The 24,708-nt window shown below is 44.6% G+C and overlaps 2 long non-coding RNA genes across 2 annotated transcripts in view; one reads left to right on the top strand and one right to left on the bottom strand.

The window, feature by feature from the left end:
• The window catches only part of LOC310706086, a 1,025,148-nt gene that overhangs the window by 234,784 nt on the left and 765,656 nt on the right, over positions 1–24,708 (top strand). The window lies entirely within an intron of this gene.
• On the bottom strand, positions 5,584–12,094 carry LOC310706062. The gene is made up of 2 exons (XR_014525620.1): positions 11,966–12,094; positions 5,584–5,891 (listed from the first exon to the last, which is right to left on the bottom strand). It is a non-coding gene; the product is annotated as an uncharacterized lncRNA (long non-coding RNA).

The raw sequence follows: 24,708 nt of genomic DNA, 5'->3' as shown, positions 1-24,708 counted from the left end.
AAGCAGTCAGTATCCAGCCTTGAGAACCAGCACTATTCCCCCTCTCACCTCTTTTCATTTAGGAATTTGGAATGAATTCTCTCACTACTCATAGTAATTCAAGGAATAGATTTTAACTACATGTCTCGAAAAATTAAATTGCATTGCTGCAGATTTTGTTCTGTTAAAATGAAATAGTTAAGAATAAAGTCCTACCCTATTTATCCAAGCCTTGGTGCTAGATACTCATATTTCATCTGCTTCATTTGATAAGAACAAATAGAAGATAGATTCCAACTTGGAAGCTCTGTTTGGTCAGCAAAACATCTTCCAAAGGAACATCTGATGGAGAACACACAAGACCAAGAGTGTTTGTTCTTAACTTACATCAAGCAAGGATCAGCTTGACCTTAGGATGAGCACACTTTTTTCCAGTAAGGATCAGCTTGACCTTAGGATGAGCACACTTTTTTCCAGTAAGGATCAGCTTGACCTTAGGATGAGCACACTTTTTTCCAGTAAGGATCAGCTTGACCTTAGGATGAGCACACTTTTTCCCAGTAAGGATCAGCTTGACCTTAGGATGAGCACACTTTTTTCCAGTAAGGATCAGCTTGACCTTAGGATGAGCACACTTTTTCCCAGTAAGGATCAGCTTGACCTTAGGATGAGCATAATTTTCCCCCCTGCAAAGCTGTTTGGAACATTTTTTAAAAATAGAAAATCCCAAAAATGTTCTCTCTGTATCTGTCTCACTCTCTCTCACACACAGTTAAAAAGACCTAAAGGGACTGAGTGTGGAGTAGGATCTGCTGAGAAAGTACAAAAGTAAAAGCTACTAAGAACTAACAGAATGTTCAGTGGACTCTGCACCAAAGTTCATTTTAATCAGATGATTCAAGTCAACTTAGTCTCTACATGTCAGTGAATGTAAAACAGAGATATGAAACCGCAACACACATTTTGTAGCATTTTGTCAAGGATTCATAGTATTTCACACACGTTCCCATTGTAGGCAAGGGTGGAGTCATTTTGGAGAGAACAATGGCTTCCTTTAATTCTCTCCTTGTGAGGAGATTGTTGATGTGATATTCTGGTGCACAACTGACACTTTTAATCACATTGCTTCAGCAGCAATTAAACAAAAACCAATAACACAGAAATAATGGTGTGTAATAACCTTCTTCCTGGGTTATTTGACTTGAAAAGAATGCAGAGCTCCAAACACATAATAATAATAATAATAATAATAATAATAATAATAATTTTTATTTATACCTCACCCTCCCCAGCCAAGGCCGGGCTCAGGGCGGCTAACAAGCATTAATAAAAACAAGTTGAATGATTACAACTTAAAAACAAAATTAAAATACAACATTAAAATATTGAAACATTAAAATATTAAAATGTAGCCTCATCGCAGGAGAAAGGAAAAGAAAAAAGAAAGAGAGGGAGGGAATCAAATTGGCTCCAAGCCAAAGGCCAGGTGGAACAACTCTGTCTTACAGGCCCTGCGGAAAGAAATCAGATCCTGCAGGGCCCTGGTCTCATGGGGCAGAGTGTTCCACCAGGAAGGAGCCAGTGTTGAAAAGGCCCTGGCTCTGGTTGAAGCTAATCTAACTTCCTTAGGGCCTGGGACCACTAGGGTGTTGCTATTTATGGACCTTGAGGCTCTCCGTGGAGCATACCGGAAGAGGTGGTCCCGTAGGTACGAGGGTCCTAGGCCGTGAAGGGCTTTAAAAGTCAAAACCAGCACCTTAAATCTGACCCTGTACTCCACCGGGAGCCAGTGCAGCTGGAAAAGCACTGGGTGAATATGCTCCCATGGCAAAGACCCCGTGAGGAGCCTCGCTGCAGCATTCTGTACCCGCTGGAGTTTCTGGGACAGCTTCAAGGGCAGCCCCACATAGAGCGAATTACAGTAGCCAAGCCTGGAGGTGACCGTCGCATGGATCACTGTGGCCAGGTCGGGGCAGGAAAGGTAAGGGACCAACTGCTTGATGCGGCGAAGGTGGAAAAATGTCGCCTTGGCTGTTGCTGTAACCTGTGCCTCCATGGAAAGGGAGGCATCAAGGATTAAACCCAAACTCTTAACGGAAGCCAATGAACCCAATAATGAACCCAATGCTCCATATATAATATTATGTACACATTTGAGGTGAAGATGTCTTCTGGGTGCATAAACTGAGGTAAGAAGACCCACAAACAACTGTTGGTTTAGAACAAATAAATCTGGATCAGATCTTGATTGAACTATTTATGGTAGTTCATCCACAATTCTGCTTGTCTCACTCCGTACCACTGAATCAGAGTAAACATCAATCAGATTTTCCATGGATTTTCACTCCAACTGGAGATTAGCCTTTACCAAAGGTGTCATGGATTTTGGAGAAGGACGGATTCAGGACAACGGAAAAGCAAGCTAAGAGGAAGGCACATTTGGGAAATCCTTGCCGTGATCAACTCCTGCCCAAAAACCTATGTCCCCACTGTGGAAGGATGTGCGGATCTAGAATTGGCCTCCAGAGTCATTTATGGATACATCACTAAGACTGCGTTCATGGAAAACAATCTTACTCAGTCACAAGTGTTCTCCAAGAAGAAGGAGCAAAAGGAAAACTACTCAGTCCTATGCCTAGAAAGCATGGGACATGTGAAAAACCTATTGGACCCATGCTTTCTAGGCACAGGACAAGTGAAGTATGCACAAGCCCTTACAGTACATGATTACATCCCAGCTCAGGTTCCAACACAAATTCCTGGGGCCAGTATGCTATATGTAGATAGCATTTGTTTCTGCAAAAGAGAACACACATATGCATACACGTTGTGCCATATGCAAATTTCTGCCATCTTCTGTAAGGGGGGTATCCAAAAATAAATAAGTGGACACACACTGGAAATAAAATGTATGTTAGACAGATTGTCAACTGATTAAACTTTCCCTGAAATTGTATTTCATACTAGAAAAGCTTAGCCTATTGATTTTCTGCCTGCCACATAGCTGTTAGAGGCACAAGAGCCTAGTCTTCCCCCAGTACCAACCTTAAACCATGTAAAAAAATAAAAATGCTGCTACCATTTGCTTTTGGATGGACCTGCTACTGCACAGCCAGAGCAGTACTAAAATCCCGGGTTTCTTAATTATTTACTCTGGTCAACAATCACTTCCCTCCTGGGGAAGATGAAGAAACTGTCTCAGAATGAGCTAGTAAGTTCTTTCAAGACAAATCAGGCAGTCTTTATCCATTGTCTACACAGCAAAATTAGAGTCAATCATGCAGCAAGGAATATCAAATCAGAGCTTCAAAATGAGCCAGAAAGTCCCTTCTACATTCCCTGGAGAAGGGACTTATTTGAAGCCATTCTTGGTTTTTCTTTGATATGTGTGCAACTCTATAAATTTTTCCATAACATTTGTCTTTCATGGCTGTGACTTCATTTGCTGTCTAAACACTGAAAGGTGGGGACAGACTCATATCTCAAAATGCAATTTCTTTGAATAGTGTCTGCACATTTTGTTTCATAACTTTCATTCTGCAGTTGTTAGAGACCTACATTAATTCTTATTTTTATTTTCATAAACATGAAAGCTCAGAATCTGGGGCCCCTGTTGGATTCCCTGTACCTGCCTCTTGGCAACCCTGCCTGCATCCTAGCACCATGCCAAAGTAGATGTTAATTTAAACCTCTTCAGTGAAAAACATCGTGTCTAGCTAAACATTTCAAAGCTGCCACTAATGCCCTGAAAAGATTCCTTAATTGGTTCATTGCCAAGCTTTTAACAGAGGTCAGACAATGTAATTGCAGGCTGGAACTAACACTTTCTATTGTCATACTATGCTAATTCCCAAACACTTAAATGATAGCATTTTAATGGGTTATTGTGAAGTAGCTTTATCAAACCGATCAATTCTCTCAGACAGGATTGCTACCGCTCATAAGTATAAAGGTGACATCCCATGACCAAGCTTGTTGTTGGTATCCATCTGTCTTAAGAGACAATGGAGTGCAGCTCCAAGGGTGAAGTCAAACCACTGCGTTAACAGCACCAAAGTGACCTCCCTGGGGTGGAAGCCTAAGGAGTGTGTGTGAGGGTCCTGGGGTGTCCAGACAACAAGAACCCCCTCTTGGCCTCACTGATGTGGTCCAAGGAAAAGCAAAGTAGTGAGGTAGGAGAGCTGGGGGGGGTCACATCTGGCAACCAATGCACCCCTTTGGTTTCTCATAGTGTTTAAGTAATGTTAAATACTTTTGCTCACATTGGTTGCCAGATGTGGAATATATTGGCATAATTTCCAGCTCTTCTACCCCACTAGAGCAATATGTTTGGCACCAGCTTGGCTGCAGGAGTTGCCGTAAGAAGACGTAGAAGGCGCCATCCAAGTGTCTTAGGGACTCCGCTCCAGATTTGTGTAGGGTTTGCACCTTAGCCTTTTCTTCTCCAGAAGATATCCTGCAAGGCAGAGGAGGTTTAGGATCAAAGTTGTCCTTGTCTTAGATGGACATAATAGTAATACCTTCCAAGGTTGATGAGCCCCGTCCGCCCTTCACTTCCCTCTAGCATGTGCAGAAATGGCCTTCTTGACTGTTGGACCCACTGCTGGTCTTGTCCACTCAATCTGGTGGAACGTTCTGTCACAAGAGACAAGGGCCCTGCAGGACTTGACATCTTTCCGCAGGGCCTGCAAGACAGAGCTGTTCCACCAGGCCTTTGGTCAGGGCGCAGCCTGACTCCCTCCTTTGGCAATCTTTATAAAACTTTAGTTTATGGTTGCCATCAATTTTGATTTTAATTAATTTTTATAATGTTTTTATAATGTTGCACTATTTTAGTGTTGTTAGCCGCCCTGAGCCCGGCTTCGGCTGGGGAGGGCGGGATATAAATAAAAATTATTATTATTATTATTATTATTATTATTATTATTATTATTATTATTAATATTATTATTATTATTATTTATCTGCCAGCGCCTGCCTTCACACGCAGGGGAAGTCTCTAACTCACTGAGGGTTTGAGGCCGATCAGCTATACTCACCTGATTTAGCCAGCCAAGCTAAGGGCCATGTTTTTTCTGTCTCACAAAGAACTGCAAAAAAAAAAATGGGATAGGGGTTGACAATCATTGGACATCTCACTCCCCTGGTTCCCTGTCTCTACCACACACTCTTTGGAGCCTTGCCAGTCAGTGGCAAGTAATCAAAGACTGCCTCCCCCCCACATGAACCAACCGAGTCCCTTTGATCACCTGAGGCTCTTCTTCAAAAGAGGTCTGGTGGGCAGCAACAGGCCTTTTATGTGGTGGCTCCCTGCTTGCAGAATGCTGTCCCCAGGGAGGCTCACCTTTCCCTGAGAGTAATGGATGAAAAGAGGTATACAAATTGTATAAAAAATAAAATAAATCTTTAGGCATCAGGAAAAGCCATTCTTTATCTCCCAGGTCTTTGGCTAATTAAACAATCTATGACCTTTTAAACTGTGGGTGGGGGTATTGTTTTTGTTTGTTATTATGCTACATATTTTTGTGTTTTTTTATTGTAAACCATTCTGTTATCCTCAGATGAAGGGTGGTATGGAAATATAATAACTAAATAATCAATGAATAATCAAATCTTGATTTAATTAATGCAGGTGTGACCTTAGGCAGGTCTGACTTTGTCAGGAGTGGGCACAGCTGGAGCACCACCCTAGGCTGAAGAAAGTTGCTCCTGGCCACCAACATTACCTGGTCATCTAGATGCATGAGCACTCTCTTGATTTTTCAAAAGTGCTACATCCCCTCCAAACCACTCTGTTCCAGAGTCTTCCTCCTGTGTTGTGCAGATCAAGCTTCATTTTGATAGCCCACATCCAGTCTGTTCTCTTCCAGGAATCAAATTCTTCCATGGATTAGATGAGAAAGACAAACATGCTGGGGGGCAGGTGGAGAGATAGGGCATGGTTACTTGATATGCGTTTGAAAACCTTCCCCTTTTCCTCCCTGCACATGTCCCAGGTCAAGAAGTGGTAACTGTGATCTTGATAAACACTTTCCCACACCATCATTCCCACAAAGTCTACTTCCGTTTCCAAATGGATACACTATGGGGCAACGCAGAATAAAACTGCAATGAACTGTTTTTGGAATGAAACCAGATTCTCAAGAAGCACTTTTGAAGGGCAAAATATGTGATAAATCTAGATTGTGTGTGGACTATGTAGAAAAGGCAAGAATTTGGTTTCCATTTATTCTATTATTTTTTTTAATGCTGTGCATACGCTGCTTCAGTTTCTCCATTCAAATCTAGTCCTTTACAAATTCCAGCTTCAGAATAGTGTCTCATTTCTATCCTGATAATAAAGGTAAGGTAAAGGGACCCCTGACCATAAGGTCCAGTCGTGGCCGACTCTGGGGTTGTGGCGCTCATCTCGCTTTATTGGCCAAGGGAGCCGGCGTACAGCTTCCGGGTCATGTGGCCAGCATGACTAAGCTGCTTCTGGCGAACCAGAGCAGCGCACGGAAACACTGTTTACCTTCCCGCCGGAGCGGTACCTATTCATCTACCTGCACTTTGACATGCTTTCGAACTGCTAGGTTGGCAGGAGCTGGGAGCTCACCCCGTCGCAGGGATTCGAACTGCCGACCTTCTGATCAGCAAGTCCTAGGCTCTGTGGTTTAACCCACAGTGCCACCCGCATCCCTTATCCTGATAATAGCAAACACCAAATGTCCCAATGAGCCCCACCTCAGTGATTAAAGAGAACAGTTTGGGGACACCAAAGACTAAGAGGTCAAGAAAGAGTTCCAAAACCTCAGGCCCAACCCACAAGGGCATTCCAGGCGGACACAATGATTGATGGTATCACACGCTGCTGAAATATCTGGTAGAGAATCTCATTCCCTTATCCATCTCCAACCATCTCAAAACTAGGACTATTAGACGAGGTATCTTCAAACTTTTCACACCCAGGACCCTCTTTTACCCCAAACTTGCATTTGTGTTTATTAATCTTTTGTCATATACAGTATTTGCATGACGATAGTGCTCCTGTTGTGATCCACCTTGTATCAGGTAACGACCCACCAGTTGAACATCATTGTGTTGGATGAAACTTAAGAGACATCCCTTGCCTGCTTGCCCTCACGGTTCCCATCATTCCCTAAGGAGCTCAAAAAAACTATTAACACTTTTTAAAAAGCAGTGGTGCACATATGCCCAGAATAAAACTGCAAGCATCCTCTTAACTATGAGCATTTCCAAATTTTGCAGATGGAGCCAAAATTACCAGAGGAAAGAACAGGCTTTTCCTCTGTCCCACCACCTTGTTCATGATCAGAGCTCTAAAGCTAAAAGGACTTTGGGGGCCCCTCGGAATAAAGCAGTCCGTCTTGCTCCAGACAGGGAATTGTTGAGCACTCAGAAGGCAGGAGCTAGTTCACTGAATATGCACCAAAGCATTTGAAGTTTTAAAAACAGCATGTGCTTAAGGAAGAGTCAAGTGAAGCCCCATGGAAAAACCAGGCAGACTGTCAAATGCTAACATTGAATTTTAATGAGCGCAGAGAGCTACTGAGGGAGCAGCTTATTCCATGCCAAGTGTAAGGTATCATGGCTGACTGGCTTAAGGGAGGCAGCAAAATAATAATAGAAATAATAGTAAAGTGTATATTTAAGGCATCGTCTTTTTGAATTACTTCTGCGACATAAAGGAACCTCCACAGAAGTGCAGAGCTGTAAATTCCCTGCTTCAGAAATATCTCAGAGATACAAGCAGAACATGGGAAACATGAAAAGAATTCCATGGTGTAAACAAGCTAAAGTACATCTGTGTGGAAAAGAATTTCCTCAGAGCTAATACTTGACATCAATCAATGTGCCGTTATTACACCTTTGCTGCTAAGAGACGGAAGTACTTAAGCCACATTATGTAGCAATAGAAGAGAACAGATGGCCATTTTCTCACAAGAGCATTTCTTGAACAGCTTTCTGTATTATGCTTAACTTTGTCACTGAAATACGCCTTGCTATACTTCAGAATTTTAGATGATGTCCAAAGACAAATAAAAACAAGGAGAGAAAAAGATTAGAATAGAAGATCTACGGTGATGTCCAAAAGGATGGGTAGAACGTTGTCATAAGGCATGTTCACACTTATGTTTGATGTACACTCTCCGTGTTTCCAGGGCTGTATTTTTAAGCTGTGCTCACACAACGCTCTCAATAAAGCATATAATCAACAAGCGGCTAGCAGGGAAATTCAGGAAAGCAGTGAGTGAGCAGTTCAGCGTTTCTTTACATTTCCCCCCCAACAGTGCAACACAGAACTTATTCACTCGGGTCTTGGGCATCCCCCTCATTATGAGACCTTGCCCCATCACCAGCTAAATGAAGATACACTGCATTTTGGCACCCTGCACTCAAGTCACTCCTGTGCACCTTAATTCACTCCTGCCTTTTGCATACAGCAACATATTAGAAATAAGGCTGGGACTTGGTTAATAAAATTTAAATCAATTAATTGTGGGTTTTTAAAATTTAATTAAACTATTGATCATATCTGCATATGGATAAATCCAGTATTTCTGAACCAAGAAATATAGTTGTTTGTTGGGGGGGGGGAGCTGTAGTCATGCTTAGAGTGGGCCCACTGAAATCTAAGTCTAGATTCAAATATTTGTTTTTAGATGACACACACATCTACCATAGAAAGCCTCATCTTAGAAGAGGGGGCATTCCTTGTGTGTGGGACAAAGAAATAAATTGTCTTAAGGCAGTGCCTGCCATCTGCAGTATTTATGAATACTTGTATTTTTTATTTTAAAAAAATGCTGCTCAATTAATTGGCCCATTTTTTAGTCAATGTGGTTTTTATTTATTATTCTCATTGATAAACTGACTAATCATTACAGCTGTAATTATTTCCAAGCTGGATTGGTTGTATTGGTAAGAAATAAATATGTCAGAACTAGACAATTGTTGTCATAGAGATATGGGGGTGGTCGGTTGTTTAGCTAGATCTTCAGGTGCTATGAAGAAGATATGCAAAGCAAGCAGAGTGTTTCATAATGTAATACCAGGCAGTCAAACTGTGGCTTAGTTCCTTGTGATCCCACTGTTTGTCTGGAGCCAAAAGCCTAAGCCACACTAGTAGAAAATCTCAAACATTTATGTGACAAAAGGAATAATAATGATGTTTCTATAGCACATTCTGAGAGTTCAAATCACAGAAACCTCTTAACAACGTTATGGCTGTATTTTCATCCCCGTATTGAAGGAAGGGAAAGACTAGGTCCATGAACCAGATGTGAGAAATTGAAAGGAAAGAGCTCTCAGAAACCATTTTTTTTTCTCAACCATCACTTTCCACCCTTAATATGTACAAACAAGCAAGATATATGCAACTTGCACAAAAGCATTTTTGTTAAGATATCATTTCAGCAAACCTAACCACTGATGTAACTGAATATTAAGTGGCATGTTTAAAATCCCTTCATCTCCTCTGTGGTTACCAGAACTTATCTCATCTACTATTAATCCTGAATTGTCCAAATGTCCTGTCACTGTTCAATCACTGCTTGAATCCAAACAAGCAGCAGCCGGCTCTCTTTTGGGTGAATATCACAGCTTCCCAAAGAGGTAATGCTCATGTCTGAGGCAAGTAAAGGAAAAAAACCCTCATAGCAATTTCACAGATCAAATACAAGTAACCAACAGGCCAGCAGCTGTGCTGGAGCATTTACCTTCAAAATTGGCTGCTGTATTCTGCAGAACAGAGGAAGAAGAAGGAAAACCCCAAAAGAGACTGATAACAGCTCACAGCCTCTGCTGTTTACGTTGAGCATAGCTGGTTCAAGCAGCTAAAATTATACCCCTTGCATCTGCCAGGAACCTGAGAGAATGCTGACCCAAGCAAAACCTGGCCTTGTTGCAATGAACTGAATGGCAAAGCAACGGATGCCCACTTTGACAAGATTTTCAGCAAAGTTATATCCTGCAGCGATTATTTTGAGATAGAAAATAATGTGGTCTTGCAGATCGCAATTCCCAAAGTCCTTTGGAGGACTCTCTCCCATAATATTTCAGTGGCGTTCAGTAGCAGATTGCCATCTCACCAATTTTAAAGTAGATTTACAGGCTGTCTCCTGACCAACACCCAATTCACCCTCAATATTGTCAATAGGAAGAAAAGGAAGGAAGGCTCTGGAAAGATCCAGGCAGCAGATGCAGTCATGCGCCTTTGTTTGAGATTTCTTACACTCTAACTCAAGCAGGTACAGGATGAATTATGCAAATAATGTGTTATGTTTTCTTTGCACACTCTTAACATGCTTAGAGACAAAAGCAAAGTCCTTTTTTTAGTAGTGAAGTACAGTGGTACCTCAGGTTACAAACACCTTGGGTTACAAACACCTTGGGTTACAAACACCTTGGGTTACAGACTCCGCTAACCCAGAATGACTGCTCCCCACTTAAAATGGGGGCGCCCTTTGCGTGGACGCGTGCAGCCCCTAGATCTGGAGTGGCTCCAACAGCATAGGCTTGGCTTTGCCTTCCCTCAGGTGGGATACCTGGAGGTCTCCGCCTACCCCAGTCAGTTGTCCAATCCCACCTGGGGGAAGCGTTGCCAAGGAGACCAGGCCAGGTAGGGGAGGGATTACCTACCCACACAATAGAGGGAGGATCTTACCTGGGAATCCTCACTTGGCTCCAGAGCTTCTCCCACCCTACCCACCCTCAGTTAATGCCTTATTTTGCAGGTTAACTTTTCTTCACAGGTTTTGCAGGCTAACTTTTCTTCACAGGTATGCGGGCGCTGCTACGTTAAGGTCGCTGTTAAAGGGCCGGAAAGGAATTTCCCTGCATTGGCAGGTTTCGCCTTTCCCGTAGCAAAACGTCACAACTTTGGCGGTATCAGGCCTTGGGCGGAATCCTTTTGTCCATCTTCCTCTTGCGGCGGCGATACCAGGGTTCCCCGTTAAAGGGGTTTTCTGAAGGGAGGCTTTGGCCGTACACCGAAAGGTCGTCATTGCTCTCTCCTGCGGCGGCGGCGTTATGGGGGCGGCCATCTCTGCTTGAACATATGTTCTCCAGAGCCGGCCCACCCCCCCCCCACTGGATAACCCTGATGCTCCCTAGGACCCCGGCTGGGGACTGGGGAGGGAGAACGCCCAATGTCTGAGCCAAGGTCTACCCACATTTGAAATTTAATAAAGTTGTGGCCAATTTAATCCCATAGCACGTTGTCTTGAGTCGTTATTCCACATGACGGGGGGGGGGGACCGCTCGGGATCTGGGGACTCCGCCTGTCCATGCAAATAGTGCCTCGCGTTAAAAACTTTGCTTCAGGATGAGAACAGAAATTCTGCACTGGTGGCGCGGTGGCAGCAGGAGTCCCCATTAGCTAAAGTGGTACTTCAGGTTAAGAACGGACCTCCGGAACAAATTAAGTTCGTAACTAGAGGTACCACCGTACGTTGTGACGGGCAGCTGAGCTAGACCTGATTCTGTTGATGTAGTGACTTGGAATTCCACCAGGGAGCTGAAGGGTCTCTTTGACTGGCCACCAAGCCAGAGATGGGTGGAGCAGCGCTTTGGGAAGGAAAATAAAATGAGCTGTTCAGAGAGTTGGAGAGTGAGAGAGAGCTGGTTCTGATCTGTGTGTAACATCCACTCTGAGGAAAATATCTACAGCCAAAGAAAGGAGTTTCTGAGTTTAGATAGAAAGACAGTGTTGAGTGTCTTGGGAGAGTATGCAGACAGGAAGGCTGAGTTGGAGCAAGGAGAAGTAGAAGCTGTGAGCAGTGAGAAGTGGCGTAGCGTGGGTTGCTGACGTCCGGGGTGGGCAAGCCCCCGACACTGCCAGAATGCCCCGCCACCAGAGCCAAGTGGGTCCATGCTGCACCACCTGCCCACGGGCGAGCCCATCTGGCTGATGCAACCCTTGACAGGCAATCCCCCTGACACCCACAAAGAGGAATGCTAGACCAGGCTGCACTGGGGTCACCGTGGGCCTGAGTTGCTCAGCTGCCTTTGCCAGGGCAGGGATGCCCATGGAAGCTGGTGCCTCCGTGGGACCACCTGGTTGTGCCCCCTCACAATTGGTAGCCAGAGCGGTGAGCGCACAATATACCATAGGAAGAAACCTGGTAACAGAAAGTATATTGAAACTCTCAGACCTAAGTTGCTGCCTTCTTAGTGAGACGGAGAACCTGTGCCTCTCCTGATGCTGTTAGACTCGGCTGGAAAACTCTATTCCAAAATGTAGAGAAGTCTGGATTTCACAGAATAGGTATGTTGCTGTTACAACCCACCCCCCAAAAAGGACCTGAGCCAAAAAGGGGAACAAACTGGACAAGACAATGTTCTGGAATTTAAACATTGACCACAACCTTTATTGATTCCAGATGTAGGTTGGACTTGGCTTAGGCACTGGGTGTATATTTGAACCGAATCAAATTTCTCCCTCATCCCTAAATGTAAGTTGAACAGTGGGGCTTTGGCGCCATACAAGACAAGACAACCATGTTGCTCAACCTTCTTTTGGGGCAGGGGTGTCAAGGTGTTCACTGAACATGTTTCCCAGGAACATTGGGAAGTACGCTCAGAATCTTCCCTTTTAAGGAAGCTTTTAGTTTCTAAATGGTTGTCTTATCTGCACAATAAAATCACTGGATTTACAATGAAGGTTGAATAAGGAGAGTAGGGAGAGATGTAGTGCTATTTAGCAGAGCTATGGAGTCTACATGAGAAAGTCTGAAAAGGGCAGGATCTAAGCCTCAGGCCAAATCTACGTGAGCGGTTGCAACTTGTGATGCCTCGTTTTCTAGACCCCTCTTTGGCCTTTCCATTCCTGTCAAAGATTGTCTAGGTAAGAAGGAGTCTGATCTCTCTCATTCTACCATTTCCCGTCCTTGCCTTTGTGTATTTATATTTGTCATCAACCTTTCTATCCTGTTTTTCCTTTAACAAAAATCCAGCAAATCCAATCAAAGTGTTTCAGTCATTTTCAAACAGAGAACATTTACTGCAGTTGATATCAGCTCATGTCAAAGAAAATTAAAATTCCTCCCTGCTGATTAGCTGGGGGAAAAGTGAAACAGAACACATAGAAGACATTTTAGTTTTTCTTTTGAATTTGTAATCTTTTACAGAAAAAGGAGAAAGGAAACCAAATTTCACAGTGACCCTATACAAAATTAGATCTCCAGCAGCAAATTTGTCCAGGTTACTGAACATCTGCAGAGTAGAAGGAGGACAGTTTGAAGGAGTAAAACAGGGGTTATGGAGGGTTTTTTAAAATCACAACTGCATCTACTCACACACATAAGAAAAACACTAGCTAAATCTTTAAAACAGACTAAAAATTGCACAATTCCATCAGTTAAATAAATTGATCTCTCTCTATATATATATAACTGTGTGTGTGTGTGTGTGTGTGTGTGTGTGTGTGTGTGTAGCCTGTGTTGGTGCCAGGTGAAACTATTTGGCAAAGGATTTGATGATCCTGCACCCACCCCAATCAGTTTTTCTTTTCTTGTTTTTTGTGTCAAGTTAAGAGAGGAGTGCAAGAAGGGAACTATTTAAGCACGCATGCATGTCCATACACATACCGCCTGGCATTCCTTTTCTAAACAGAGCGAAAGCGGCAGTCCAGGACCACGCTTGCTGCTAAATGGCTAATCCCACTCTCAAAGGTCTTACAAGACAGAAAATAAGAATCTAAAAAGTCATGTATTACCAATCAACCAAGTGCTACCTGTTTGTCTGGCATGCATTAAGCAACTACAGTTTGAAGACTATGTCTTTCCTTGAACTGCACAAACCTCTGCCTAAATTTATTATGCATATATTACATTAATAGTGTATAGAAAATGTTAAAATAAATACTAGAGTTCTGAGTCAGCAATTAGTGTTAGCCAGAGACACAGAAGGGAATGAAGAATCAAGCTGTTCCAGCGCAAGTCCTTAGACATGGCAAGAATTTCAATGAGAGCATTGAAAATAATGTATGAAACATCACCAACCAACTACTAACTTTAAAAAAACCTTTCAAATACATTATCTCAGTAATCTTTATGATACTTCTGCCCCCACTGGAAAGGGGAAAGGAAGCTGAGGCTAAGAAAGCAGTTTACATAAGACTGTGCAGCAAGTGTGTATTTGATGAAAGATTTGAACCAGGGACTTTGTTCCTCCTGCTTTGCTGCTGTGCTGCACCAGCTGGCCTCCTCAAATGGCTCTACTTTTGACAATCAGGTTCTGCCAGGCAAAATAAAATGTAGGAGCCTGACATCTATCTCATAATCTAGGAATGGAGACCCTGTGGCCCTCCAGATGTTGCTGTGGCTAATGGTCAGAGGTGGTGGGAGTTCAACAACATCAAGTGGGAAGTGAGACTTTGCACTGGCCATCAGGCAATGGCTTTCCCCACTTGTCTTGCCCACCTCCAGCCCCAGGAACCTTCAGAAAGGAGTTGCTGCCACTGGCATTATGATGTCTTTGATGAACTGAAGAGAGTGGGAAATTATGAGTCATGCGGGTGGGGAGACTGTGTATGAATTCACCAGTACTTATAGATTATTTTTATTGCTATTTTGTTGATGTTGTTAATGTTGTTTTATAGATTATGAATCCTGTAAAATGATTTTTTTTTTAATTGTGCTGTTTATCTTATTTTTGTGATTGTTTTCTTAATAGTGGTTTATAGAATTTAATTGTTTAACTGATGATCTGTAATTGTTTACTGATGATTTGTTATTTATTCTATATGCTTAAAGTTGTCATTGTGATGTTCTATTATGTTATTTTTATTTATTTTATGCAAACCGCTTTGTGGTTTTTTGTGAATGAAAAGCAGCATAGAAATATATCATATCATCTTGAGCTTTCTTGAAAGATCTCTAAGAACCCAACTAGAGATATTTCCAAGACCTGCTGTCAGAGATCCTATCTTGGAGATGTTTTACCTACTGAGCCAAGAACCAAACTTTTAAACTGCAGGACCAGGCATTGGACTCCCCATACCCCAACCCATATAAATAAGAGACCAATACGACTGGTTTTGGGTCAAAACAGGCCACAACTTTATTGAATACAGATGGAAGAGGTTTGGCTTGGGCATGGGGCAGTCTAAATACTTCCAGCCTGCCCACCAGAAGTGATGCACGGTCAATCCAGGCAGTGGTTCCTAAGACTTACATCAAATAGGATGACCCCCGCAGGTACCGCCATCTGGGCGAGTGCCTTCGGCCCTGGCCTCCCTGGGCACGCGGACATGACCATTCCCCCCCCCGGATCCCTTTAACAGGATACCCCAGCGTTTGGAGGGGCAGGCGGAGACTGCAACCTCCCCCTCCATCCAAAACAAAGGATTGCCCCAATGCCCAACCAGTTGTGATGATTGCTATGAGGTAGGCAGAACCACTGGGTCAGAGCCAATTAGCCTGGTGGGCAAATTCCTATCCGGCCCCATAAAGAACGGCAACCAGCGTAGCCACAGCAAAGTCATTGACTATCATAGTAAACCATGTGGGGGTGAGTGGGGAAACCCGGTGCAGGAACAAACAGGCTGCGCCCCAGGTGCTAGCTGCTTAAATGGGCAAGGGAAGCCCTCCATTGGCTCCACCCCCTGACACAGCCCAAGTCCCAGCCTGCAGCCCCTTTTGCCAAAGCAGGGTGCAGGCTAGGATCCAGTTCCTGATAGGCGGAGGGGGTTCATGCCCCCTCCGCCTAACAGGAAGGGCACTGCAGTTTGAATTCCCTCGCCAGGGCCCCAGTGAAGCCTCCTCCATCCCGCAATGCCGCCTCACCCAAAAAGGGCCGAGTGGACTTCTCATAGCAAAGGTTTTCAGCTTCTGCCTTCATCAGTCGCTCTGATAAAAGTGGTGCTGTTTCTAAGGTGACAGTTAGAGAACTTTGAAGATGGATTGCTCAAAATACCTTCATTCATAGAAGCTAAGTGATGATAGTACTGTCCTCTAGGTTGAGACCATGAGATCTTAGTGTATCTGGTGTGTCCATCCATAAGTTATCCCTTTCTGCTAATATAATATTGTTATATTATACACACACCTTTCATAATACTTTCATAGTACAGTACAATTAAAGAGAGAGAGAGAAAAGAAGACTACAAAGTCCTTTTTCTCAGGTAAATATTAACTTGTCCAACACAGAGAGAGGTGAACCCTCCCATCTCTCACCTGGGAGCTTCGCTTTCTTCTCCCATCCTCCCACCCTGGGAGATCTTCCCTTCCCTGCCTGTCAGGCAGAGTCCTTCATCAAATAATATTGTTGGATCTGTTGGCATCTCTATAACAACTATTTATAAATCCAGCAGGCTGTGGTTCTCAAAACAGTTTGTGATTTTGACAAAAAAGTGAAGCAGTCAAAACAAGTTTACCAATCTGTTGCTAAACTTCTTTTGGTTGCTCCACTTTGTCAAAATCACCAATTTGTTTTTTCCTGAACATGGGCATAGGTCAGCTGTAACTTTACAACTGGATAAAATATCCTTCTGGATATTTGCATTCAGTGATATGGACCAGCAGGTCCTGTTTTATGTAACAACCATCCTGTTGTTGTGGGTCCAGGCATTGTGATCCCCAGTCCCCAACCCGCAGTGAAATAAAGGACCACATAGACTGGTTTGGATCAAAACAGGCCACAACTTTATTGAATATAGATGAAAGAGGTTTGCTAATCTGGCATGCAGGCTAGGATCCAGCTTCTGATAGGTGGCATGGGACTCTGATGATGCGATTCCCTCGTTGGGGCCTTGGAAAAGCCTCTGCCATCCCGCAACACTGCCGCACCACAAAGGGTGAGCGGACTTGTTAAAGGCACCCTCATATATTTATTGAGGATAAATATTCCAACAAATTCACGAATATCTTCAGCCTCATCTCTTAGCGATCAGCAGCTTTGGGGGTGGATAATTTTGAGCAGAGAAGTTATGGATGAAAGAGAACCTTAACCCCTTTCCTGTCAACCACATCTTCTCCAAAGTGGCTCATGCCAAAGCAGGTTTTCCCTCGGAAAGAAAGCCCTCAGGCTTTTCTTATGTTCATATTTATGTACTGCGCAATTCTCAGCCCTACTGGAAATCTTGGGACATGCATGCTTAAAAACATCTTTGGATTCCCATCTTCACTACTTCATAGCAGATAAAAATTCTCTTTTCTGCTTCTAAGTCTGAAGCCAACTAAAGTAAATATTTCACATGCAGCTACTCTCTGAAGTGGCATCATTTTTCAGCCACTTCATCATTAAAGGCTGAAGGGAAAATCTGAGAGGAGAGAGATGAACCTGACAGATAAAGATTGCACTCAACTGCCAAATTACAGCAACAAGCAAAACTCAAAAGTGGTGGACTGGCAGCCAAGGCTTATTCCTTTATTTGCTGAATAGATTCTATACGTTCCAGTGCAAAAGTATTTAAGCTTTATATCTCTTTCAACCCTTCAAAAAGGACCCTCAGTGCATTTATTTCAATTATAATTGAGAATGGAAAGCTATAATTTACACCTATTCTTTGCTTCATTGCAATTTGAGGGTTGAAAACCTCAAAGCTTCCAAGGCTACCTGGAGCTTGTGCCAGATTTATGCCTTTTAGTCCAAGTGTCAGAAAGGTAAATACAAGCAAGCAGTCACTTACCACCATGCAGGTTAAACCACTTGGAAAAATAATAATCTGTACCATTCTGACAATAATTTGACTGCTCTTCTACATTTAGAAGCTTGTTCAGGACAACAGTAATATTTTACATAGAAGGAGTTTTGCAGCATCTTAAAAACTAATATGTTTATTGTAATATAAGCTTTTGCGCACAAAAGTCCACATTGTCATATGCATGTAGTGTACTCTCAGATGGCAGGTGTGTGTGGACACCCACCCACAACAATACAGAGAGGGCAAGAAGATTGTAAACAATGAAGCCAAAAGGCCATGAAATGTATGGAATAACCATAGACAGGTCACATGCCAATGCAAAGATGAAATATATAGGGTGAAATCTGAGTCAAGCTTCCAGCTATCTAAGCCCAAAAGCAAAATATTATCTTTGACACTTCAGTCAAGCAAACAGCATGCAAGTGTCAGCACACAGAACTATGTGAAGATTCAGCCAACTGAAGAATCCCTTGTATTGTCAAAAATGTGTTTTTATGTAAAATATTATCTGCTGATTTGAGAAAGCTGACTTAATTCAGCCTTTTTAAAAAATCCAAACCAACTACAGAACTATCACTGTAGGAAAACCCCCACCAAGAATTCAAATGGCATTTACTATGGCTTGGAGTCTGACTAGGGCTCTGCAAACAGACAGGATCCTTCCATTAATGACTAGAACCAAGATGCAGTGGGAAATCGTACCAAAAGTAGGGGGGTGCCCTTCCCCTTGTAGCTGCCAGCATTGCATCTCATTCATCTTCAGGAGGGTCCCCAATCCTCCAGAGCACATCTAATACCCTTGTAGAGCCCAGTTAGCAAGCTGAGACCTCAAGGCCACTTGACCACTGCTCTTGAATGGACAGCTAAAGGCAAAAGAGATATGGATATACATCAGGGAACTGACATTGGAGCCAGAGGCGGAGGGAAGGCTCTCAAGTGATGCTGGAGAGGGACCCAGCAGGGAGAGAGGCAGCTCATCAGCAGGGGAAGGAAATCAGCGCAACACCAGGGATAAAGGGGGGCAGATGGGGGAATCGGCGAGAGGGCTCCAGGACTCTTCGCTGGACACCAGCGGGGAGAGCACGGGTCCTCCACTACCCACACCCTCCCTGCGCAGAAGACTTCCGCGCAGGGAGAGTAGGAGGAGACTTGGCGTCAAACAGCTTTTATGTTGGAAAAGGTTTAAGAAACGCCCACTGACGGATCCTGCTAGCGACTGAGGCAGCCACGAAGTGAAGGGCTGTCCGGACAGGAAAGGTTTAACAAGCCAACTTAGCCAGGAGTGGCGGTAACTTACGCACAAGCAACCCCTATATTCATCACAATATATTTCCAGCACATTCCCCCCTCCCCCCAAAAGGGACAATGACACAGATACATTGTGGTTGTGACTGTGATAATGTGTTTGTGTAGACCAGTGTTTCCCAACCTTTTTTGGGCAAAGGCACACTTGTTTCATGAAAAAAATCTCGAGGCACACCACCATGCCAGATGGGGAAAGGTCACTTTTTACTTATGTAAAAAAAAATAAAAAAATAGTAACAGCATAGAAGGTAATGGTTATCTCTTCGATGTCTGATGGGAGGGCATTCCACAGGGAGGGCGCCACTACCGAGAAGGCCCTCTGCCTGGTTCCCTGTAACCTCACTTTTCACAGTGAGGGAATTGCCAGAAGGCCCTTGGCACTGGATCTCAGTGTCTGGGCTGAACGATGGTGGCGGAGACGCTACTTCAGGTATACTGGACCGAAACCGCTTAGGGCTTTAAAGGTCAGCACCAACACTTTGAATTGTGCTCGGAAAGGTACTGGGAGCCAATGTAGGTCTTTCAAGACTGTCGTTACGTGGTCTCGGCGGCAGGTAGCAGCGCTCACAGCTTACGGACTGCACCGTGTAACAGGTGTCTGGCCCAGCAGCCTAAGGCGGACAAGCCACTGAAACAGGCATTCAGAATCCATTCATTTCATAAAACCTGCAGGGCTCAATCTCTGTGTTTGTGTATGTGTGTGTTTCTGTTTTGCCCAAGGGTCTGGGGGTGGGAGAGAGCTCTTTAGCATGATGCTTTTAAAACAATTAAATTATCAACAAACAAACCTGATGATACGAATAGCAACGTCAGGTGCTACCGGGGGGGGGGGGAGAAGGGGGGCCTACTCGGAAGTAAATACTGCGTCCAGGCGCAATTAGCGCTGATTTAAGGTGCACCAAGACTGCCTAAAAACCTCACCAAAGATATGCAACAAAGCGCTTCGTTGCAGAGGGGAGAGTTTGTGCACCGTGGAGGCTGGAGGGCTTCTATTCTACATGCGGGGGTTGGGGGGGCGAGGAAAATGTGCTCCGTGGGGGGGCGGGGAAGGCAAGAAAAGGAGCTGAGCTCTAACTATAGGCTCCCACGCTTGAGCAGTCCCGACTCGGTGGGGCGGACCACCCTCTCTCCTGGAGGAGGAGGAGGAAGAGGAGGAGGAGATTCCCATCCACGGCGTGGCCTCCCGCGCTCCTGAACGGGAAATCTCTGCAGCCCAAGACTCTCCGCGAGGCAGCTCCTCCCTTCCTGCCTTGAGCCGCCGCCAGCCGCGCCCCCCTCCCCAGTTATCTGCTGCCTGCCAAGCCCCGCCCCTCTTCATTGTCCTCCCCTTCTGTTTTTTCCCCTTCCTCCATCCCTCGCTTTTTTCCCTCTCTTTCCTTTTTTTAAAAAAATATTTTCTCTTCCCCTTCTTTTTTTCCACCCTTTCTTTTTTCTCTTTCTCCCCCCCTCCTCGCCCTCCTGGGTTAAAGGATTTGAGCAATGGGTCTGGAGGTGGAGCTCGTCGGAGGATTAGCCCGACTCGCCCGCCTCCCTCCCACGGCACACTAGGCAACGTCCAGCGGCACACTAGTGTGCCGCGGAACACCGGTTGGGAAACACTGGTGTAAACTGTAAGCAGAAATGCGGACGTCGGTCCCATGTTGTAGCTTGAGAAGTCAGAGGTTGGTTGTAAGGTCTGGACAAGCTGATCCCCACCGCTTTAGGGAACATGGTGACTTGTTTTTGTTTAGTCGTGTCCGACTCTTTGTGACCCATGGACCAGAGCACGCCAGGCCCTCCTGTCTTCCACTGCCTCCCGCAGTTTGGTCAAACTCATGCTGGTAGCTTTGAGAACACTGTCCCACCATCTCGTCCTCTGTCATCCCCTTCTCCTTGCGCCCTCCATCTTTCCCAACTTCAGGGTCTTTTTCACGGAGAACGTGCGTTGGACGTTTGGCTTCCAAAGAACGTTTGCAAACCAGAACACTCATTCCGGGGTTGCAGTATTTGGGGACCGGAATGCAAGGCGTTTGAGATCCAAGGTATAACTGTATGTTCTTTTAAATAATAATAAAAAAAATATTTAGGATTGATGAGGCCCGAAGCTACTGAAGGTAATGGGGCCCTTTATATGTCCAGCTGTCCTTTGTCAAAAACAAATTGCCGCTGTTTTTTGTGTTGAATATATGCTACAATACAGTGGTATCTCACAATGCGAACGGGATCCATTCCGGAGCCCTATTCGCATCCAGAAGCGAACGTAACTAGCGCTGGCACATCTGCGCACACACACACATGTCGCTTTTCGCCTTTCTGTGCATGCGCGTGACATCATTTTGAGCGTCGGCGTATGCATGAGCGTCGAAACCTGGAAGTAACACGCTCTAGTCCAACCCCTTGCAATGCAGGAATCTCAGCTCAAGAATCCATGGCAGGTGGCCGCCCCAAGCTCTGCTGAAAACCTCCAAGAAAGGAGAGTCTATCTGGCAGAATTCGAGACCTGGGAGAAGAGACGGTGGAAGAGGACTGGAAGAAATTTAAAGATTACTTACAAAAACATCATAAGCTGTATGAATGCTAAGAGAATGCACGATAGATAACAACATGGCATCAGTAACCTAGTTGTAAGATGTATGATTAAGTGATGTTTAAGAAAATGGTGGAATTCGAGGTAATATTATGCTTAAGTTAACCTGTTTAGTATAAGATAAAAATATTGAAAATTGGGGACATAATATTTGAGAACTACAAAATAAGATTTGAAATAAGGTAATAATTTGCTGCTTGTAACTATATCACTGAGAACGCAGGAAAGGGTGATGCGAGGAAGTCCAAAGGTTATGAGAATATGATTTACGGTCAAATCGATTTTGATATATTTTATTCTTTATTCATTCTTTGTTTACTTTTTAAATCTTTTCTGTTTTCTTTTGCTTTGTTCTATGGTGATGGTATTGTATATGTTTGTTGGTTTGTTTTGTGTTTAAAAAATGCAATAAATAATTTTAAAGAAAAGAAAGGAGAGTCTATCACCTTCTGAGGGATTTCCTCCCACTGTCAAACAGCTCTTACTGTCGGAAAGTTCTTCCTGGAGTCGGACTCTCCTTTCTGGTCGCTTGAAGCCATGGCTTCAGGTCCTGAGGGCCTCTGGAGCAGGAGAAGACAAGCTTCCTCCCTGTGACGCCCTTGAGATATTGGCAGGACTCTCATATCCATGTCCGGAGGGACAGGGAGCAAAACCTCTCTCTCTCCCCTTTCCCCACCCATACAGAATGGCAAGGGGTCTGTGCATTTGGCTGGGGGAAAAGTGGTGGGAGTGTGGAGCCCAGCCAGGGCTGGCTGTGGGCAGGATCCTTGCACTGCTGGGGGTTTGGACTAGATGCCCCTTGGCACTCCTTCCAACTCTGCCATGCTATGATTCTTTTGAGCACCAGAAGGAATGGGTGGGGGAGCAAGATACAGAAGAAGGGGAGACACAACCACACACCCCACCAGTCCTCTCTGTCCTGACCCACGGTGGCCTCATCCCAGCACACTTTGACCCCCCTGGTTTTATTTTTCTTCATTCAGCTGCCGGACAACCCAGCAGCCTGGCCCCTGTTTGCCAGCCTATGTCACAAAGTGCTGCTTTGCAAGCAAGCCATATAATGCCCTGCAAGGGGGATGCCTGTCAGATGATGGTGAGAGATTTGCAGAGAAAATGGATGTTGAAGGTAGGAGGCCCAGAGGAGAAGAGGGGCAATATTATTACTGTGAGGTGATGCTATTACAATTCCAAAGCAGGGAGGGAGGGGGAAGAGAGAGAGAGAGAGTGGAATTCTGGTGGAGATGGAAGATGGAAGGAGGCTTGGAAAGGGAGTTTGAAGGGGGGGCAGGTGAGAGTCGGTTGAGAGCGGTGGGTTCTAGAAGGCGGCACGGGGGGGGGGGGCTGGAGCGGAGCTGGACACAGCTGCCAGTGCTCCGAGAATGTGGTCGTTTAACGCAGCAAGAAAGCGGTCTCTCCAGACTTGGAGAGAAGATTCTTTTGATTCAGGTGAGCCATGGAGCCAGGGCTTGGCTTGTACAGAAATTGTACCTCAGGTTAAGAACTTTGCTTCAGGATGAGGACAGAAGTCATGCTCTGGTGGCACGGCGGCAGCGGGAGGCCCCATTAGCAAAAGTGGTACCTCAGGTTAAGAACAGTTTCAGGTTAAGAACGGACCTCCAGAACGAATTAAGTTCTTAACACGAGCCACCACTGTGCTGCTAAAGCCCAGATGCCTCACCCCCCCCCCCCAAGCTTCACAGAACTGGGCTATGCCTGATTATCGTCTCCCAAAGCAACTTGTTGTTGTTTAGTCGTGTCCAACTCTTTGTGACCCCCTGGACCAGAGCACACCAGGCCCTCCTGTCTTCCACTGCCTCCCGCAGTTTGGTCAGACTCATGCTGGTAGCTTCAAGAACAATGTCCAAACATCTCGTCCTCTTCCGTCCCCTTCTCCTTGTGCCCTCCATTTTCCCCAACATCAGGGTCTTTTCCAGGGAGTCTTCTCTTCTCATGAGGTGGCCAAAGTCTTGGAGCCTCAGCTTCAGGATCTGTCCTTCCAGTGAGTACTCAGGGCTAATTTCCTTCAGAATGGAGAGGTTGGATCTTCTTGCAGTCCATGGGACTCTCCAGAGTCTCCTGCAGCACCAGAATTCAAAAGCATCAATTCTTCGGCGACCAGCCTTCTTTATGGTCCAGCTTTCACTTCCATACATCACTGCTGGGAAAACCATAGCTTTAACTATACGGATCTTTGTTGGCAAGGTGATGTCTCTGCTTTTTAAGATGCTGTCCAGGTTTGTCATTGCTTTTCTCCCAAGAAGCAGGCGTCTTTTAATTTTGTGACTGCTGTCACCGTCTGCAGTGATCATGGAGCCCAAGAAAGTAAAATCTTTCCCTGCCTCCATTTCTCCCCCTTCTTGTATTTCCTTTTGATTGGGATGGTTTCCGTTCTCGGTCCACATACTGTTTGATCCTACCTTGTAGAATTTTAAGCATAACCTTGCTAGTGTGTGAAATGAGTGCAATTGTGCGGTAGTTGGAGCATTCTTTGGCACTGCCCTTCTTTGGGATTGAGATGTAGACTGATCTTCTCCAATCCTCTGGCCACTGCTGAGTTTTCCAAACTTGTTGTCGTATTGAGCGTAGCACCTTAACAGCAGCATCTTTTAAAATTTTAAATAGTTCAGCTGGAATATCATCACTTCCACTGGCCTTGTTATTAGCAATGCTTTCTAAGGCCCATTTGACTTCACACTACCCGGGGTGTACGAGACATCCATTTCTTTCTGGTATAATTCCTCTGTGTATTCTTGCCACCTCTTCTTGATGTCTTCTGCTTCTGTTAGGTCCTTTCCACTTTTGTCTTTTATTATGGTAATCTTTGTACAAAATGTTCCTTTCATATCTCCAATTTTCTTGAACAGATCTCTGGTTTTCCCCATTCTATTGTTTTCCCCTATTTCTTTGCACTGCTCGTTTAAGAAGGCCTTCTTGTCTCTCCTTGCTATTTTTTGGAAATCTGCATTCAGTTTCCTGTATCTTTCACTATCTCCCTCGCATTTTGCTTGCCTTCTCTCCCCCGCTATTTGTAAGGCTTCGTTGGACAGCCACTTTGCTTTCTTGCATTTCCTTTTCATTGGGATGGCTTTAGTTGCTGCCTCCTGTATAATGTTGTGAGCCTCCATCCATAGTTCTTCAGGCACTCTGTCTACCAAATCTAAATCCTTAAACCTGTTCCTCATTTCCACTGTGTATTCATAAGGGATTT

This window comes from Podarcis liolepis (genome assembly GCF_965112155.1).
Source record: "Podarcis liolepis genome assembly, chromosome: 4".
In the NCBI taxonomy this organism is placed as follows: Eukaryota; Metazoa; Chordata; class Lepidosauria; order Squamata; family Lacertidae; genus Podarcis; species Podarcis liolepis.
The sequence above is the reverse complement of the archived record's forward strand: the minus strand, read 5'-3'. Positions and strand labels throughout refer to the sequence as shown.